This window comes from Balaenoptera ricei, chromosome 12, assembly GCF_028023285.1.
Source record: "Balaenoptera ricei isolate mBalRic1 chromosome 12, mBalRic1.hap2, whole genome shotgun sequence".
Classification (NCBI taxonomy): Eukaryota; Metazoa; Chordata; class Mammalia; order Artiodactyla; family Balaenopteridae; genus Balaenoptera; species Balaenoptera ricei.
The window spans coordinates 47,983,855-48,004,169 of record NC_082650.1 but is presented as its reverse complement, the minus strand read 5'-3'; the positions used below and the strand labels follow the sequence as shown (position 1 = coordinate 48,004,169).

The 20,315-nt window shown below is 34.0% G+C and overlaps 1 long non-coding RNA gene across 1 annotated transcript in view; it reads right to left on the bottom strand.

Moving 5' to 3' along the window:
* Window positions 1–1,989: 1,989 nt before the first annotated feature.
* Window positions 1,990–20,315, bottom strand: part of LOC132376315 (uncharacterized) — a 164,486-nt gene continuing 146,160 nt past the window's right edge. The window contains exon 3 of the long non-coding RNA XR_009506269.1: window positions 1,990–2,138. This is a non-coding gene — a long non-coding RNA (uncharacterized LOC132376315). The remainder of the gene's footprint in view (window positions 2,139–20,315) is intronic.

The following is a 20,315-nucleotide window of genomic DNA, read 5'->3' as shown; positions in this document are numbered from 1 at the left end:
AAATAGATGCAGAAAAAGCATTTGACAAAGTTAAATGTTCATTTATGATGAAACCCCTTGAAATGCTAGGAAAAGAATAAAACTCCTTCTGTCTAATAACGGGCATTTATGAAAAACCTGGAGAATAAAATCTTCTAGCAGCAGCCTATAAACCCTTGCTGGCTTCAGAGCCAGATGTCTGGTTGGTAGAGAACTTCTTCAGTATTATTCAGTAGGTCGCTGGACCATCGGAAGTGCCACCCAGCTTATGATGATCTCCAAGGAAATCAAAGTAAGATTGCTTACAGCTGGAGGTTATTGGTCATAGGTCTTGTCTTCTGCAGGGCTTACTTGGCTGCCCCAGTGCAGAGAGACTCAGCATCTCCAAGCCCCTGTGTAACCCTGTCAAGTCACACCAGTGGGTGTGGTCCATTACTGGGAAGGTTGACTCCTAGAATGCAGGCTCCTTGTAACTGAGGACATGCCTAAACCCTTATCCTTGCTCTCTCATGATGTCAAGCATGGCACCTTGACATAGCCTTTAACCTGTATTTACTTATTACATAATTATATTTGGTGCATTAAAAGTGAGAAGTTACTGTTAAAAGTGTTTTCTTTCCCACCAACACAACAGTCCCTCCTGACAACTCTTCTGCTTACTAGGGCTATAGCCTTCTGGGAGGAGTAAATAAGGAATATCTTGGAAAGCGGTTGAAATCACCAATTCCTCACTGAAAATAAATTACGCTGTTGAAAGAAAACCCATAGTTCCATCTCCCCTCTAATCATTGTTCTTTGGTTACTACTAAATTGTTTGTTTGATTCTTACAATAAAATGTGTGTATTTTTTCCTCTAAACCGTTTAGAAACCTAGATGATCATGAAAATTTTTGTATGCTTGAGAAGCGCCTCTTCCTATGATGTGTGTGTGTGAACTTTGGATAAACAACACTATGACTGTAAAACATTGTCAGATGACTTTGCAGATTGACTTGGTTTTCACTTTTCATCTGGCTGTTTTTAGTACCACGAAGACTCTGCTTTTATTTGAGAATGAATTCCACTTAGTGACCCTTCAGCAAGCATGCTCTGACCTTTCATAATCACAGCCAAATATGTTTTTAGCTCATTATCTGCTACATTTTATTGTGCCACAGGCTACGTGAAGAGCCCGTGCACTCTCAGTGACCTTCACATAGAACTGAGTTTAGAAAGGTGCACAGGTGGCATACAGTCAATGTAAAAAAATATATATATTTATACATTATATAAATATTATATATAAATATAACATTTATATAACATAAATATGTATATATTTATATATTATATAACACAACATAAATATGTATGTAATATTTATATACTTACATATGTTAATATTTATATGTAAATATATATATAAAATAGGTATTCACATACACACAAATATATGTAAAATGTATTTTTAATATGTTGAACTAATTAAAAATGGAAACTGGATTTTGTTTAAGAAACTTTCAATAAATAAATAATCTTCCTTTTTCTACCCCCAAACCTATTCTCGGGAGATCCTATTGTATGATTTTAGAAGAAAAGTATCTCCTAGAAATTTGAGCTTACATTTCACACACCACACACACAGACACACACACATCCCTTTATGTGGGATTAAAAATACAACCTCAGAAGTTTCCTATTTAAAAAAAAAATAACGATTCCCTAACCGACTACTATTGTTCATCCCCTCCAGGACTGACCTCCCAGGTTGAGAAAACAAAGCCTGGAAAGAAGTCCAAATAATCTACATTAAATTAAATCCTTACATACTTGAGGAAGCAGCTTGAGATGAGGGAACAAATTAACATATAACTTCATCTCCAGATGTGCCCTCTCTTGCATTTTTAAATCTACACAGGACCAGTTACCTAATTTTAAAAAGGCTGTTTCTATTAAGAGCTACTAAATTATATTTCTTGCAGCTTTTCTTAAATTTAAAGTTTGCTTTTTAAAATAAGTAAGTTCAGTGATATTTAACACGGATCAGGCAATATTATAATTGGAGTCCTAATTAATGTTTTAAAAGTTGAGACCAAATATTCAACAGCAGCAGCAGTCACCAGTAATTCTTGAGTCCGCAAATATGTCCCAAGCAATCTCCATGTTGCATTTCTCTTGGTCTGTGGAAACAAGTGGCAAAAGTAGTTGAAAGTAAATGAGCTGTTCTTTCAGTTTAATTCAAGATGTTTTCAGTAGTCTAAATAAAGGACTTTAGAAACTGTTATTTTTTCTTCTGATCTTTATAATGCTCCTTGAATTGAAAGCTAAGCTGGCACTTTAATTGTGGGCAGGCCAAAGCTGTGTATTCATAGACTGGAATGAATGCTAATTTGTCAGCCAGGCGAAATTATGCATGTCCTTCTATCTTCCAATTTCCCATGACTGTTCACAGTTGGAGGTTGCTTTTCTATCCCTGGTTTCACTGCCTTCTCTAGAAATCTTTGCAACTGAATCACTGAGGTGCTTCCTGTTAGCAAGAACTCAACCTCTCTTTTTCCCCCCCATCCTGAAGCTTCTGCCTTCTATGGAAATATCTGTGAATACTGTACATGAAGGACACTGCGGATACTTCCAAAATTAACTGTTTTGAAATTAAAATTTATTTCCAAAGGCAAATAAAAGAGGAAATAAACCATATAGTAATCTACAATGAGCAATACTGCAGATCCTTGTTTGTTCTGGGAAAGGGTGAAGGGATCTTATTTGAAATTTATCATAACTTTATAACAAACGTGTTGAATTTTATACTGAAAGAGATTTTTAATAGGTTGCCATTTCTGTATATGGTTGGAGAAAAACTTTACCTTTGCAAAGCAAGAGTAAATAGTAAGTAAAATAGTAAAGACCAGTAATTGTTGAATGATATTCCAAGGAGCCCCAAGAGCCAGTGAATTAGATGAGAGAACCCCAAGCAATGGACTCACCCACAGTCAATCAGAGGAGCCCCACCTTGGACTGATCTATATCTTGAGATTCTTCTGTTGGATTCTTAAAGTAATCTAACTGCTGTTCTAAAAACAAAGTTTCGAAAACCGCTGAATTCAACATAAAGATTATACAAAAAGAATGGTTGATGGAAATAAATTAATGTGCAGGCAGTTCTGAGCCTTCCAGCAAGATATCCAGTGTTTCTTGAAGATGAGGGTCCTGCTTTGTTTATTTTGTTGTTGCTTATTCTGCAGTGCAGTGACACCTCCAGAAATGCTTTTACCCTATGTATCAACTACGTGTATTGACCTTAGCCAATGTCTTCCTAGTAAAAAAGCTGTCAAGATTTCTAGCAAGGCCCCTTCACTGTTTGATCCTTCAGCAGCCCCCCATTACTGGATGGATTCAGAACATAGAAAGCAGCATGAAGCCCCAGGACTCAGGTCCCCAGGTTATGCCTGATTGGATAGGAATCACCCCTGGAAACAAAGATCTCCTTCTCTAGTACTGTGATTTCTAGAAGCAATAATTGTTTAGAGATAGAAAACAAGGAAATCCAGAGTGAATAAATTTATGGGGATTTGTAGGGATCCACTATTGTGAGGACTTGAAGATTCTTTTGACCGAGGATGTGGTTATATATCAAATCAAAATGTAACTGCAATGACCATCTCTCTCTCTCTCTCTCTTCCCCCCGCCCCCCGCTTGCTCCCGCTCTCGCTCTGTCTCTCATGCACATTTTGCCAGAGCCTTGAAGATTTTACCTCTGTTACCCAGATTTTCAGTTTTGGCTCTCAAGGAGTTAATTTATTAGTTAGGTACTGCTCTTGCATTTTGGATTTAATATCATCAGTGGATGAAAGATTTTGGATGTACAAAACACACAGACCTGACCAAAATAAGAAATATAACTTTATTTTCCTACTCACACATTTTTTAACTGTGTATTAAGTATCATGTACATTATTAATTTAAAAATAAAACATTCAGACTGTAGTAATATAAAAAGAAAATTTCATACAGCCCCTGATCTTGTATGTTCCTTGGATGGTACAGGGGTTGGCAAACTATGGGCCAGATTTGGTCCACAGCACATTATATAGCTTATCAGCTAAGAATGATTTCTGCATTTCTAAATGTTTGAAAAAAAATAAAAGAAAAATCGTATTTCATTACACATGAAAAGTATATGAAATTCAAATTTAGCACTTATAAATAAAGTTTTATTGGAACATTTGGGTATTGCCTATATGTCTGCCCTCAAACTATAATGAAAGTTGGTTAGTTGCAACCAAGACCATATGGCTTGCAAAGCCTAAAATATTTACTACTAGTCCTTTACAGAAAACAGCTGCCAAGCCCTGGAATAACGGACGCCTTTATTTATAGCTGACTCTCCATCTTAATTTGGCATCATTCACTATTTTCTCTGTTGGCTCTTCCTCTAACTTCTTGATACGATTATCAATTATCTTTCTCCTTAGACGTGATTTCCCTGAGTTCGCTCATGTTAACTCTTTTGGTTCTGTCATTTAAAGAAAAGTGTGAAGAAAAAGAGGGAAAGAATACCAGGTTCCCTGTACTTTTGGGGGACATAGAATCAGAGCTGAGATTTCAAGGTATACCCAGATTTAGACACTCTCCATCAGATTTGGGCTATCCTAACATTTTCTGTTTTTCCCTTCTTTGGAAAGAGTGAAACATTTTCTCTCCTGTTTTGTAACCCATGCCTAATAGCTTGTCAGTTGGCCTATAGTTTTGTTTGTTTCAGAGAAGTCCAGAGTTACACCCTGCAGGATATTTAGAGAAGACAGTAACAATCTAGCAGTCATTTAGGAGGTCCCTTAGGGTGCACAGTGATCCATTATTTTTGTTTCTTTGTGGTTTAAGATACAGTTTTGCCAACAACAAGAATTTACTGTATAGCTCAGGGAACTATATTCAGTATCTTGTAATAAACTATAGTGGAAAAGAATTGGAGAAAAAAGAAATATATATACACACAAACATATATGTATAATCGAATCACTTTGCTATACACCTGAAACGAACACAATATTGTAAATCAACTATACTTCAATTTAAAAAAATTAAAAAGATACAGTGTTGCCATTTGATATAGGACTGCTTACTAACCTACCATTTTCTAGCAGGTATTTTAGTGTATGATAAAAGTAATGCTTGATTAAAATGAATCTTGTTTCCTAGAGAAATCAGCATGGCACAGCATTTTTGCTATTTGTAAGCTCCCTTTGAAACTATCTATAGCACAGTAAAACTAGGAATAAGAAGCACTATGGACACACTGTACAGCATCTTCCTGAGGTGTTTCATCCACAGGAACAGCTTCGGAGCTGTGAAAGCATTTCTTTAAGTGCTTTGAATTTAAATTTGTGCAATGTGTTAATTATTACTCTATTTATAGAATGTTTCTTGGCTCACATACATTTTGAAGAAAAAGATAAACTCATTGTATGGTATTTTTAAATGTATTGCATCCTGAATAAATGTTAGATAGTGGATCAATTTTTATAGCACAACCAGCTATTTTAAAGCACAACTAATACCTATTGTTTTTCTTAAATGTGTTAATATTCCTAAACTTTATAAGTGTATCTTTCACTACTATTTAAAGGATTGTAGTAAAAAAAGAAACAAAAACCCAAAGTCCAGTGCAAATAAGATATTTGTGATGGCGAAGGATTAATTACCAAAGTGTTTTATAGCAGCCTCCAGTACTGACATTACATTACATGTTTATTTGTTTCTTGTCTGTCTTCCTCATTTAATATGTCTCATTAATGGGAGCTTCAGCCTATTCACCGTGTTCCCATCACCTAGAGTCATGCTTGATACATAGTAGGTGCCCAATAAATATTTATTGAATGAGGGAACTGTGAGGCATTAGTCTGCAAAATTAACATACAATGGATGATATGAATTCTCTGCAGAAATTACTTTAAATGTCTTCATAATTCCAAGTTGAAAAAAAGACAAGAAAATCAAAGCCCATTTTGACAATAAGAGGAAGCTGTAGCTTTATTGGTGATAGTAACAATCGAACAAAGGACATGTTTACACAGAAGTCAGGAAAAGGGAGTATACAGGTAAGAATTTGTCAATGTTTTATTTGCCTTCAGGGGAGAGATACTCTGAACACAGGACTTGAGGAAATAGACCACACCCCCCTTACCAGTAGACTTGGACTTGATTGACCAGTCTCCATGATGTCTCTACAAATACGTAAATCATATTCTATTTAACTATATATGAGTTTGGTAAGAGTTTCCTTAAACTGACCACCTTTGAGCATGGTGCTTTGATTGTTGCCATTTTGCTAAACTGTGACATCTTGCCAGAGGCTAATCAGCTTTCTCAGGTTAGAGTTCTATTTTGCTACCGTCTAATCTTCCAGAGGACAGAGATCCATACAGTATCAGAGTTTAGTATGTTATTGATATTATCTTAGTAAGATTAAGGTAGGTTATGCTGGGGTAACTAAAAAACAAAAACTACAAAACTATGCCAAACACTCTTCTTTCATTATTGCATTATCTCAGACTTGGGTTTTTCTCTGTAGGAAGGCTTTTAGATAAGAATTCAATTTTTTATACATATAGTGTTCTATACTACTATCTCTTCGTCAGTGAACTTCTAATTTTTATCTTTCAAGGTCTGTCCACTTTTTATATTTTCAAATTTATAGGCATAAAGATACTCATAATATTCCTTTACTAGTAGCCTTCAATGTAGGAAGTATAGCTAATACTCCCCATTCTTTCCATGTACTGCCAATTTGTCCTTTTTTTCTTAACCAGTGGCTAGATATTTATCAATTTTATTGATATTTTTAAAGAACCAACTTTTGTTTTCATAAATTTTTCTCTTTCTGCTTTATATTTTATTGACTTAACTTTATCCTTATTACTTATTTTCTTCTACTTGGTTTGTGTTTAATTTTCTCTACATTTTTTAGTTTAAGTGGAAGCTAAGATCATTTATTTGACACATTTTTTCTTTTCTAGTATAAACACTTAATATTATGAATTTCCCTCGAAGTACTGTTCTTGATGTGAGCAAAAAATGTTGGTGTTTTCATTTTGATACCATTCAAAATATTTTCTAATTTTCATTGTGATACCCTTTTTGACTTGAGGATTATTTAGTAGTATATTTTAAAATTCCTAAATGTACTGCTATATTGTGTGTGTGTGTGTGTATATATATAAATATATACAAACATATAATAATGAAAATATATCCTTTTATTAATCTTAACATACTCATTAATTTCTAGTTTAACTTTATTGTGGCCAGATAGCATCATATGTATGATTCTGATCCCTTTAAATTTATTCAGATTTTCTTTATGGAGCAAAATATATTCTACCTTGGTCAGCATTCTCTGTGAACTTGAAAAACGTGACATGTAGGTTTTATTGTTCTTGTTAGAAAGTTCTATATGTCAGTTAGACCAAGTTGGTTGAGAGTTTATTTAAGTCTTCTACATCCTTACTGAGTTTTTTGTCTATTTTCTGTATCATTTTATCCATTACTGAAAGAAAAAAGTTGAGATCAGCATGCTCTCCAGCTCTAACTGTACTTTTGTCTATTTCTCTTTCGGTTTTTGTTTCATGCATTTTTAACATCTGTTATTAGGTGCAGACATATTTAGGGTTGTTATGTCTTCTCGATTTATTCCTCTATCATTATGAGATGACACCCTTTTCTTTGGTAATATTGCTTATCTCTGGTAATATTTCTTATTCCTAAGCTTTTTTGAATTAACTTTTGCATGGTGTGTATTTCTGCATCCTTTTACTTTTAACGTATTTGTATCTGTATACTTATATGGGTTTCATGCAGACTACATATAGTATCCAATCTGACAATATCTTTTTTTATTAATTTTTATTGAGTATAGTTGATTTACAGTGATGTGTTAGTTTCTGCTGTACAGCAAAGTTAATCAGTTATACATATACATATAACCACTCTTTTTAGATTTTTTTCCCATATAGGTCATTACAGAGTATTAAGTTCCCTGTGCTATACAGTACGTTCTTGTTAGTTATCTATTTCATATATAATAGTGTGTATATGTCAATCCAAATCTCCCAATTTATCCCTCCCCCCTTTTCCCCTTGATAACCATAAGTTTATTTTCTACACCTGTAACTCTATTTCTGTTTTGTAAATAAGTTCATTTGTACCCTTTTTTTAGATTCCACATATAAGCGATATCATATGATATTGTCTTTCTCTGACTTACTTCACTCAGTACGACAATCTCTAGGTCCATCCATGTTGCTGCAAATGGCATTATTTCATTCTTTTTTTTATGGCTGAGTAATATTCGATTGTGTATATGTACCACATCTTCTTTATCCATTCATCCATCAATGGACATTTACGTTGCTTCCATGTCCTGGCTATTGTAAACAGTGCTTCAGTGAACACTGGGGTGCATGTATCTTTTCGAATTATGGTTTTCTCTGGATATATGCCCAGGAGTGGGATTGCTGGGTCATATTGTACCTCTATTTTTAGTTTTTTAAGGAACCTCCATACTGTTCTCCATAGTGCTTGTATCAATTTACATTCCCACCAACAGTGCAAGAATATAGTTGACTTACAACTATAAATTTGCCCTTTTCTCCACTCCCTCTCCAGCATTTATTGTTTGTAGATTTTTTGATGATGGCCATTCTGGCCGGTGTAAGGTGGTACCTCATTGTAGTTTTGATTTGCATTTCTCTAACAATTAAGTGATGTTGAGCATCTTTTCATATGCTTTTGGCCATCTGTATGTCTTCTTTGGAGAAATGTCTATTTAGATCTTCTATCCATTTTTTGATTGGGTCATTTGTTTTTTTGATATTGAGCTGCACGAGGGGTTTCTATATTTTGGAGATTAATCGCTTGTCGGCTGCTTCGTTTGCAAATATTTTCTCCCATTTTGTGGGTTGTCTTTTTGTTTTTTTATGGTTTCCTTTGCTGTGCAAAAGGGTTTAAGTGTAATTAGGTCCTATTTATTGATTTTTGTTTTTACTTTCATTACTCTAGGAGGTGGATCAAAAAAGATACTGCTGCAGTTTATGTCAGAGAGTGTTCTGCCTATATTTTCCTCTAAGAGTTTTATAGTATCTGGTCTTACATTTAGGTCTTTAATCCATTTTGAGTTTATTTTTGTGTATGGTATTAGAGAATGTTCTAATTTCATTCTTTCATATGTGGCTGCCCAGTTTTCCCAGCACCACTTATTGAAGAGACCATATTTTCTCCATTGTATATTCTTGCCTCCTTTGACAGTATCTATCTTTTAGTTGAAGGATTTAGATCACTCAAATCTAATGTGATTATTCATATGTTTAATTTTAAATCTACCATATTACTAAATATTTCATTTGTTCTTTGGTTACTTTTTTCTCCACTTCTTTTGCATCAATCATTATTTTATGATTACATTTTCTTCCACTATTGGCTTATTAGCATATGTTGTTTTATGTTTTAGTTTTCTCTATTAGGTTTGCAATATACAAATTTATCACTGTCATTATCACTTTAACTTATCACTTCAACTAGCAAGCATTGTATCACTTCCATCTAGTATAAAAAACTTCTATTTCTGTTCTCCCTGCCTTGATGCTAACATAGTCATACATTTTAGTTCTACATATGATAGAAACCCCACAACACACTGTTATTATTTTTGCCTTAAACAGCTAGTCATCTGGCACTACTCCTTTGAAAAGATTCACGTTCCCATCTGGTATCTCCTTCCTTCTGCCTGTGGAGAGTCTGATGACAACAAAGTTACTCAGCAATTTTTTTTTTTTCTTTCCTAAAAAGTCTTTATTTTGCCTTCATTTGTGAATTAATATTTTCATTGGGTATACAATTGAGGGTTGACAGATTTTTTTTTTTCTTTCAATAATATGAAGATGCCATTTCTTGTATTCTGGTTTGCATAGTTTCTGAAAATAAGTCTCTTATCATCATCTCTTTGGTCTTCTGTATGTAATGCTTCTTTCTCTGGCTGTTTTTAAGATTTTCTTTTTGTCACCATTTTTAGAATGTCTTTATTGTTTTGTATAGTACTTTATATGTTTTCTTCTTGGAGTTTTTTGAACTTCTTGGATCTTAGGGTTTATACATTTCATCACTTTTGATTATTTTTTCAGTCCTTTTATTCTGTCTCCTCATACCTTTCCCCACCCTCTCTCTTTCTCCATATTCTGGGGTTCCAATTATATATGTTAGATAGTTTGATATTGTTCAACCAGTTGCTGATAGTTTATTTTTTTCAGTGTATCTCTCTCTCTGAACTTTATTTTGAATAGCTTCTGTTGCTATGTGTTCAAGTTCTCTGAACTTTTGCAGTGGTTCATATGCTGTTAATCCTATTAAACTAAGTATTTTCATTTTATATATTATATTTTTCATTGCTAGTAATTCTGTTGTTTTCTTTTTTACATCTTCTGTTTCTCTCATCATCATTTTTAAGCTTTCCTTTACACTCCTGAGCATATTTATAACATTTGTAATTTCTGTTTTATAGTCGCTGGCTTGCAAGTCCATAATCTGTCCTTTTTAGGTCTATTTCTATTAATTGATACTTATATCTCTTATGGGTCACATTTTCCTGCTTCTTTATATGCCTTGGAATTTTGTTTGCATGTCCTACCTAACGAATTTTATGCTGTTGGTTAGTAGATTTTGTTGTATGCCTTTAAAGGGTGTTGAATTTTTTCTAGCATTCAGTTGAGCTGTTTGAGACCAAGTTTATCCTTTCAAAATTTTCTTCAAAACTTTGTTAGGACTGATCCAAAGAAGTTTTTAGTCTTAGGCTCTCTTAGTTCATTCCTAAAGTGATACCTTTTTCTGATTCTACTCAATATTCTATGAGTATATTATGAGATTTTTCTATTCTAACTGTGGGAATGTAAAATATTTTCAACCCTCAGTGAGCAAGAGGAACTATTCAGCCTTATTCCTGGTATTTTTTTCCCCAGTCTTGGTGAGTTTTAGCCTACATGTGTTCAGATACTCAGCCAAAGACTAGAGGGAACGGCTCTACATATATCCATCTCTCTGTCTCTCTCCACCCCCCTTCCCAGCTCCCCATCCTCTTGCAGTCTGTTCCACAATTTCTAGCCATCCCTGGTCTCCCAAATTCCAATTTCTGTGTTCTCAACTCTGTGTGGCTTAAGTTGCCCTCACCTGCTCTGAGTTCTGAGAACTACTTCCATGAAGTAATCTGGAGCAATCATAGGGGTCATATGATTTGTTTCCCTTTTCTGAAGAATCACAGCCCTCTACTGCCTGTTTGAAACATCTAATAATTATAGTTTTATATATATTTTCCAGTTTTTTTGTTTTTTTTTTTTAGTTTTTTAAATTTTTTATGATGGGAGAACAAGTTCCTTAGCAAGTAAGTATTTATGGACAGAAATGAAAGTCCTGTAGTCTGGTTCTGATTTGCTAATAATAAACACAGTCCATTTGTTATTTAAGGCAATGTTTCTCAAAGTGTAAGCCATGGAGCAACTGAATCAGATTAGATTGGTTGATAATGTGTACATTTAACCTACTGAATCATAATATCTGGGAGGTTGTCCTAGGATATAATTTTTTAACAAAAATCCAAATAACTGTTTTTAATAAGAAAATTAATACACTGGTCTAAGAACATTTAACGATCATTTTAGCAACTCTAGGGTTTGCACTGAACTGTGTGTTTATGTACTTGAGTATGTGTGTATGTATATGCTCATTTTCTAGAATTGGTTCAATTGAGTACCTTTTTTGAGTTAGCAACCTGGCTCTCTAAAAATAAGGTGACATTTGTAATAAAATTATTGCTTAGACTTCTTTCAATATACTGGTATTAAAGAGAGTCCCTTTTAAGTTAGTGATTCACCCAAAGGAAAAAGTTGTGCTTATATATTGAGTTTTTCATGATCAATCCACTAATACTCACTAAGATTTACTCACTAGATTTTAAATTCTGGGAGATCAAGGACCCATTCCATCTTCTTCAGCCCTTTTATAAATTTTTACAGATTTTTGTGGATTGTGGCTGGAACATATGGGCCTTTAGTAAATATTTGTTGAACAAATGAATAATAAGAACATATATGTTAGTTCTTTAAAAAAAAAGTATGTGGAGATTTAGGCATACCACCTAAGAGCTAACAACTTCATAGAGTATAAATGATCTTAAGTTCATAAATCATTAGTTATTATATATTTTCAAATTTTACCTGAAAATTAGGATTTGTTTCCTAAAGAAGCTGATGTTACCAACATCTGATCATCTTTTTCTTTTTTTAAAATGAAATTATTTTATTATGATGTACTAAAGTACACATCTCTAAATTCTTATTTGTTTTATTTATGGTTTCTTTTGCTATGCAGAAGCTTTTAAGTTTAATTAGGTCCCATTTGTTTGTTTTTATTTCCATTACTCTAGGAGACAGATTTAAAAAAGATATTGCTGTGATTTATGTCAGAGTGTTCTGCCTATGTTTTCCTTTAGGAGTTTTATAGTATCCGGTCTTACATTTAGGTCCTTAATCCATTTGGAGTTTAGTTTTGTGTATGGTATTAAAGAATGTTCTAATTTCATTTTTCTACATAGAGATGTCCATTTTTCCCAAGACACTTATTGAGGACACTGTCTTTTCTCCATTGTATATCCTTGCTTCCTTTATCATAGATTAATTGACCATAGGTGTGTAGATTTATCTCTGGGCTTTCTGTCCTGTTCCATTGATCTATATGTCTGTTTTTGTGTCAGTACCATGCTGTTGTGATTACTGTAGCTTTGTAGTCAGGGAGCCTGATTCCTCCAGTTTGTTTTTCTTTCTCAAGATTGCTTTTGTTATTTGGAGTCTTTTGTGTTTCCATACAAATTTTAAATTTTGGGTTCTAGTTCTGTGAAAAATGCCATTGGTAATTTGATAGGTTTTGTGTTGAATCTGTAGATTGCCTCGTGTAGTATAGTCATTTTGACAATATTGATTCTTTCAGTCCAAGAACACTGTATATCTTTCCATCTGTTTGTGTCATCTTTGATTTCTTTCATCAGTGTCTTACAGTTTTCAGAGTACAGGTCTTTTGCCTCCTTAGGTAGATTTATTCCTAGGCATTTTATTCTTTTTGATGTGATGGTAAATGGGATTGCTTCCTTAATTTTTCTTTCTGATCTTTTGTTGTTAGTGTATAGAAATGCATATCAATATAAAATCCAAAGAAATGAAATTGTGCCTAATTTCTTATTAAATTTTATCAAGAATAATGTCTGGATGGAATTAAGTATGCTTTAACTAATATGACCTAGGCTCAATGATAAACAAGAATACAATAAATGAGAAGGCTTGAATAGACACAATAACAGAGGGATAAAAAGTTTATGAATGATCAGTCAGATGTAAATTAATAAGCAGGTAAATAATCATCATGGAAATGCAGATTATTTATTTGGACTTTTTTAAAAATAGTTTTTACCGAATGTACTTTTCCTGTCCCAGGATTTCATCTAGTATTTCACATTTTATTTAGTTATCATATCACCACAGCCTCCTCTAGGTTATGACAGCTTCTCAGACATTTCTGTTTTCGATGACCTTGAAAGTTTTGAGAACTACTGGTCAGGTATGTTCTAAAATGTCTCTTAATATTGAATTGTCTGAAGTTATTGTCATGATTAGACAGTGCTTATGGGTTTTGAGAGGAATATCAAAGAGATAAAGTGTCATTCTCATCACATCATATGGAGGGTACATACTATCAACACACAGAAAAATAAAAATGCTATTTGTTATTAAATTCCATTTACTTCCAGATCAGTTAACACGGGTTTTCTTGCACATAATACTTATTCACTCTCTCCTTGATTTACCTCTATAACATAAGTTATTTAAAGACTAATAAACAATTCCTTAGCAAGCATAAATTAACCTCTTATTTTCAGTTTTATTGTTGTTTCATGATTTGTTTAGTTTTTATTTTATTTTTATATTCTATGGAAATTCTCTAGGACAATGCTTAATAAAGCAGTGTCTTAGCGTGTGGCAGAAATATTGGTCTCAAATAAGCCTTTAGTTGCAAGGCTCAGAAACATCAACAGAAGCATCTGGTCAGAGGTTGGTTTTCTGGCATTGTGCTGAGACTGATAGATTGGCATTTTCTAACCTTCATTATACAAGTACCACTGGATCTTTGGTATGGGGTTTGACAATGTTAAATACTATTTTGGAAAAATAAATTTGCCTGGAGTTAAGTACATTGTATGCTAAAGAATGACACTAAGAAAATAAATTTAGTTGCTGAGGGACTTACCTTCTAAAAATTACATTTGTTCTTTTAACTCTTTGAGATTTTTAAGAGTGGGGAATTATAAAAATTCGTTTTAATCTGATCATCTCTTTTGAAGGATGCTACAAATATCTGATCACACATGCACACTATGCATGTATGTGCATACTTTCTCATCCCCATATGAAATATGAAATATTTGGCCATACAAAGCAAGATTAAAATAAAGGTGAAATTACTCTTTCATAGATCATACTTTGCAATCTTAATTGTGATTTTACATTTTAAAATAAAGCACGTTAACACATATGAGATAACATATCAAAATAGCTCAGTTGTGGAAAGGGCATTAACGTACTTTTCCGATCTATAACTTTAATGACCATAAGAGGATACACAGGGTAGAGTAAATGCAGAGATGGGTGTAGTGTGTGGTTGAATAGCAGGCTTTCCAACATCAATCTGCCACCTCCTTCAATAACGTTTCGCCTGACAAAGCTTTAGTTTAACTGGCCTTAAATCTCAGTTCTCTGCAGGAGGCAGGGATCATTGCCAGGAGCGTCTCCTCTTATTAATACAGTCAGCTGATACACTTTGACAGGCGCTTATGCATATTTCAAAATATTGAAAGGGGTCAATCTCGGCTAAACCAGAATTTGCCTAATTGCTCTTGCTAGCTTCCCATGGGATATTAGACAGCAACAATGTGGGACGGAGCAGTATCAAGCTTTCCTAACAAGTTCTGCAGCTTAGTGACCCTGCTGACAAATGACCTTTCAACGCTCTACTGTCAAATACCTAAATAGCAACTCTTCCCTCAGCATAAAAAGTTAGGATCATTAGGAGTGTGAAACTTTATGGAAATCTCTAATGGGGTTTTGAGTTTTCAGCAAGATGAATTATCACTTAGTTAAATATCACCTCCCCTCATACCCCATCTCCACTGCTTCAATTATAATTTTTCTAAAACCATAACACTCAAGGCAACACCTGCTTACCTAAAGCTTTTCCTCTAAAGATTCACTACATATGAAATTGCTTGTCACCTCAGAGCTATAAGGTGAAGGTAGCAGAAATAAGCACATGGATCCTTTTAAAAGCAAAGAGGTACATTTAAAGTTACTGAAAGTTGCTCCCTAAAAAACATAAACAGTCAACTTCATTGTTTTAACCATTAAAAGATTACTAATACACAAGTCCCTTTGTCAAATATACAAACAGGACTCCAGTCACCATTGTAATCTGTAGACGTTAAAGGGTCAAAATTTAGTCAAAATTAGTCAAAATTTCACTAATTCCTTCTAGCTGTGGTTTGAGTTCATGAAGTTAGGTTGAACTTATGAAGTTAGGATTACAGAATATTCTCATAATATAATCGGATTTATTAATTTAGTTCCATAACAAAAATGCAAATTAGCTTACCAGTGTTTTATAATAGACCTCTTTAGACTCAATAGAATAGCTCTGTTGTTCTTGTTGTTTTCAAATGGTTGCTGCTAAGGCTATGTATCTTTTTATTTAGGTTAATGCTTTTCTTACACTATTATTAATACTATCAATTTGTTTAATATATCTTCTTTTTAATAAACCTATTCTGATAGTGTGAAAGCCTTTTGCTTAAATGAGTTCTCTTAACTATTTCCACAGTAACACATGCTCTTTAAAAAAAATCCTTTCTGCTGCTTTTCATTAAAATGTGATTTATTTTCTCTAAGAAATGGGCATATTTGGTAAAAGAGAAAAATAATATACTGTAAAGTAGTTATGAAAAAGAAAGGAAGGAAAAAGAAGCATATCAACTTCGTATTTTGAAGTTTATCTTGTTGTTTCTATTGCATTTATCAACAGTAAATGTAGGTCCATATGCAAAATTTATGGTAAAATGCTGCCATTCTTGCTCTGGGAGGTGATCTGGTGATATAAGTATCCATAGATATATATCCATCTACATATATATACCTGCACATTTGTATGTATCCACATACATATACACACACTCACATACACTTAATATTGGGTTGGCCAAAAAGTTAGTTCGGGTTTTTCTGTAACATCTTACGGAAAAGCCTGAATGAACGTTTTGGCCAACCCAGTATATAAAACATATACGGTAGCCTACTATTGGTTTAGTTAATCTTTTAACATAATGAGCAAAAAGTGTATTTTAATGTGAAGTATTATAGATACTGGAGTTGTGGTTTAGGGTTAGTCTCTCTTTAATATTAGGTGACAATAGTGAAATGGTAAATAAATGCCCAATCTGATTTTCTAATCATTGACCTATATTTAAAAAGTGCCCAACAAGCCATTGATCCTTTCAATTCTCTATCACCTGCCATATTTTCTAAGCATCCTTCTGTTAATTTAGAATAAACAATGATTTCAATAAAACTGAGAAATTTTCTTGTGAGGAGTCATTTCTTGCTAATTTACTGCTTCATCTCTTGAGAGAATTAGGCAATTCTCAAGCCACTGAGCTGCCTTTTGCATTCCAACCAACCCTATACTTACTGAATGAGGGAAAAAAGGATAATCAAATAAATATGATGTTTAACTATTTCAATGTATTTATAAGGATTTCTGTTGCATGGCAACTTTCATCTTCATTTTAAAAAGTTTTCTCCATTTGGATATTTTTCTCCTATTTGATGAAATGAGATTTCTAAGTTTAATTGTAGCAATGCAACACATAGCCAAAGACATATACAACTAGGGTTCAGATAAAAGAATAGAATGCCCCATTAAATTTACATTTCTGATAAACAAGGAATTTTTTTTAGTATAAGTATGTCCCAAGTATTGTATGGTACATACTTATAATAAAAAAATTATTACTTATTTATCAGAAATTCAAATTTAATTGGGCCTTCTCCCCTATCCTTTTTTAAAAAGTCACTGAATCTAGCATGGCACCTCTATAAAAGTGATCTCTGACATCACTGACAGATCATGATTCTTCTTTGTAAATTTCAACCCACAGAACAAAATACATGAGGAATGATATTACCCCTAAAATGTTAGGACACATTTCTCATTTTATTGTCTCAGAGGCTGGTTGATTTCATTGAAAATGACCAGAGTCTTCATTAACTGGATTATTAAATCCCAGTCAGGAGAAAGATGTATGGGTATGAGTGATTTTTTAAAATATAAAAATCTAAACTAAACATCAAGTAAAAAGGCTTCTTTTTTTTTTTTCCTTTTCTATTTCTTCTTTCCTTTTCCTTTTCTTCAGCTTTACATAAAGACCTTGCTGAAGGCTGGAGGCTGTCAGGTGGACATGAGAGGGGTCACCTTATCACAGTAACAGGTGCTGCAGGCAGCCAGAGCAACTTGACTCCAGGCACAGGGCTCTGGGCTCAGACCTGAACGTGATGGGCAGAGGCCCTGGGGATGGACCCACCAGGCAGTTGTGGCCCCTTAGTCCTGAGATAGCTCTGGAGCAAGGAGGTGCAAGTAAAGTTTTTATGGTACTATTTTCTGGGTCCAGGGAGGATGAAGTCAGATCAACAACTATTGATCTATTTTAGACTTTATAATGAATATTCATACAAAGGTGAAATATCTGCCAAGCAGCCTGCCTGGTGATTAGGAGTCTAACAGAAGGACATTTTCTGCAGCAGCTGTTAAAATTAAGCTTGGAAATGAAAAATCCCATTACAGATAGCATTACTTTTTCACGTAGGACAGTGCATAAAGCTCCTAAAATAAAACTCAAGGTTCAAATCCATCTGTCTTAGTGTTAGCTGAGAGTTGAAAATGCAATGGCTTAAGTCAGAGCCACCTTGACAGGTCTGTGCTTTATGAGCACAGTCTCTGTCTCCATTTTCCAGTTATATTCCAAAAGGCAGAGAGAAGAAATAATCCCTCTTAAGATGGCAAATGACATTCCTCCCCTACTGTAAATTTTCTGATAAACTCTGTGAAGTATATTTGCATTGAGAAACAGAGCCCATTAATAATTACTATGATTCAGGAATTATTAATAATAATTATTAAAGTGGTACCTATGTAAAGCAAATTAGGATGATGTTTAAAACTCAAATGCCTTACTTGGCAATGTTATTTTTGTATAATATAGCCTGCTTATAGACAAACTTCTCATTTTCAAATGATATTAAAAGAGAAAACTTTTATTTTGCTTTGATATTTGTAAACAGAAGTACTTTCTAGCTGCACACTAGTTCTCATTGTATCCTGTCAATGATTCAACAGGAGACATACACACACACACACACACACACACACACGCGTGTGCGCAGAGGGGAGGGAAGAGTATATAAATTTATAATTATTAGGAAGACGAAAATTGTGACTTTTAATATGTAAAAAGTATCTAATGAAGGTTTGCAAGTGAACATGCATGGTATCCGAGTCCTAAAACAGAAATCCAGGCAACCTCTTATGACCGTGTGCTTGTACATATTCACTTATTATGACTATTGAACATGATTGTACTTTTTGAATCCCATTAAACACCTTTATCAAATATTTTTGTCATTGTTATTCCTCTTATGGGAATTATGTTTTGTTCTGTCCTACCATATAACTTTATAATAAACTCTAGATTGTAGGCTCTACTGGTAAAAATATAATCCCCATTCCATTGAGAGAACAGATCCAGCTCCATTTGACTTCATTGTTTATATGTCAGATACATTCATTATTATCATTCATATGTAGATCCAAGAAGAGTTCTTGTAGGTCCTTTGATTTTCATAATAAATATCAGTGCTTTATAAGTGTGAAGTAAAAACTAATTAAGGCAGTCTAGCAGCTCTTTAGTGTGCTAGAGTGTATCCTTCTTTTGAAAAACAGTGCCTACCTTGTTTGTTTGTTTTAATTGTATTGATAGTTGGTTTACAATATATATTAGTTTCAGGAGTACAACATAGTGATTTGATATCTTTATAGGTTATATTCCATTTAAAGTTATTATGAAATATTGGCTATATTCCCTGTGCTGTACAATATGTCCTTTGTGCTTATTTATTTTATACAGAGTAGTTTGTACCTCTGAATCCCCTTCCCTTATCTTGCTCCTCCCCCTTCCCCACTGGTAACCACTAGTTTGTTCTCTGCATCTGAGTCTGTTTCTGTTTTGTAATATTCATTCTTCTGTTTGTTTAGATTCCACATGTAAGTGAAAGCATACAGTATTTGTATTTCTCTGTTTGACTTACTTCACTAAGCATAACACCTTCCAGATCCATCCATGTTTTTGCAAAGGGTAAGATTTCATTTTTTTTTTTTATGGTTAATATTACATTGTATATATCTTGGCTATTATAAATAAGTGCCTGCCTTTTAATAAATGGAATGAGAATGAATATAGGGCTCCACCACTAAGTTGTGGGGTCTTTTGTTATGCAGCAACAGGTAATTGGAACAGACTTCTCCTCTACTAGAAACCAGACTTGGTTCTAGAGCAGGGCAGGTCTCTGTGTGAAAGATACCTCAACTACACGGATTTTGACCTTCCATCCTCTGGGTGTGACTGGCCTTACTCCCAACAATTGGAAATATTCGTATCTAGGTATAAGGTAGGAGCTGGAACAGACAATTAATTCCCCTTCTGTAAAAAAAAAAAAAAAAAAAAAAGTTACTATTTGATTTTCTATTTGCTTTGAGTTCTGGCCCTCTCATGCCCTTACTACTTCTCCTTAAGCTAGAGCTGTGCCTTTGGCTCTCAGATCAGCATTTGGAACAGGTTAGCTACTGCCAGACACACTGATGATCTGGCTGAAACTCCACATAATACCCATTCATAATTACCTTTCTCCTTGCCCAGCCTCTCTGATGGGTATGCACTGAAGCCAGAATACTGCTAAAATACATTAAGACAGAAAAGAAGGTAATTAACTTTGGATGCTGTCTTAGTTTGCTGGAGCTGCTATGACAAAATACCATAGATTGGGTCGCTTAAACGACAAACATTTATTTCTCACAGTTCTGGAGTCTGGAAGTCTGAGATCAGGGTGTGAGCATAGTTGGGTTCTGATGAGGGTTCTCTTCTGGTTGGCAGACAGCCACCTTCTGGCTGTGTG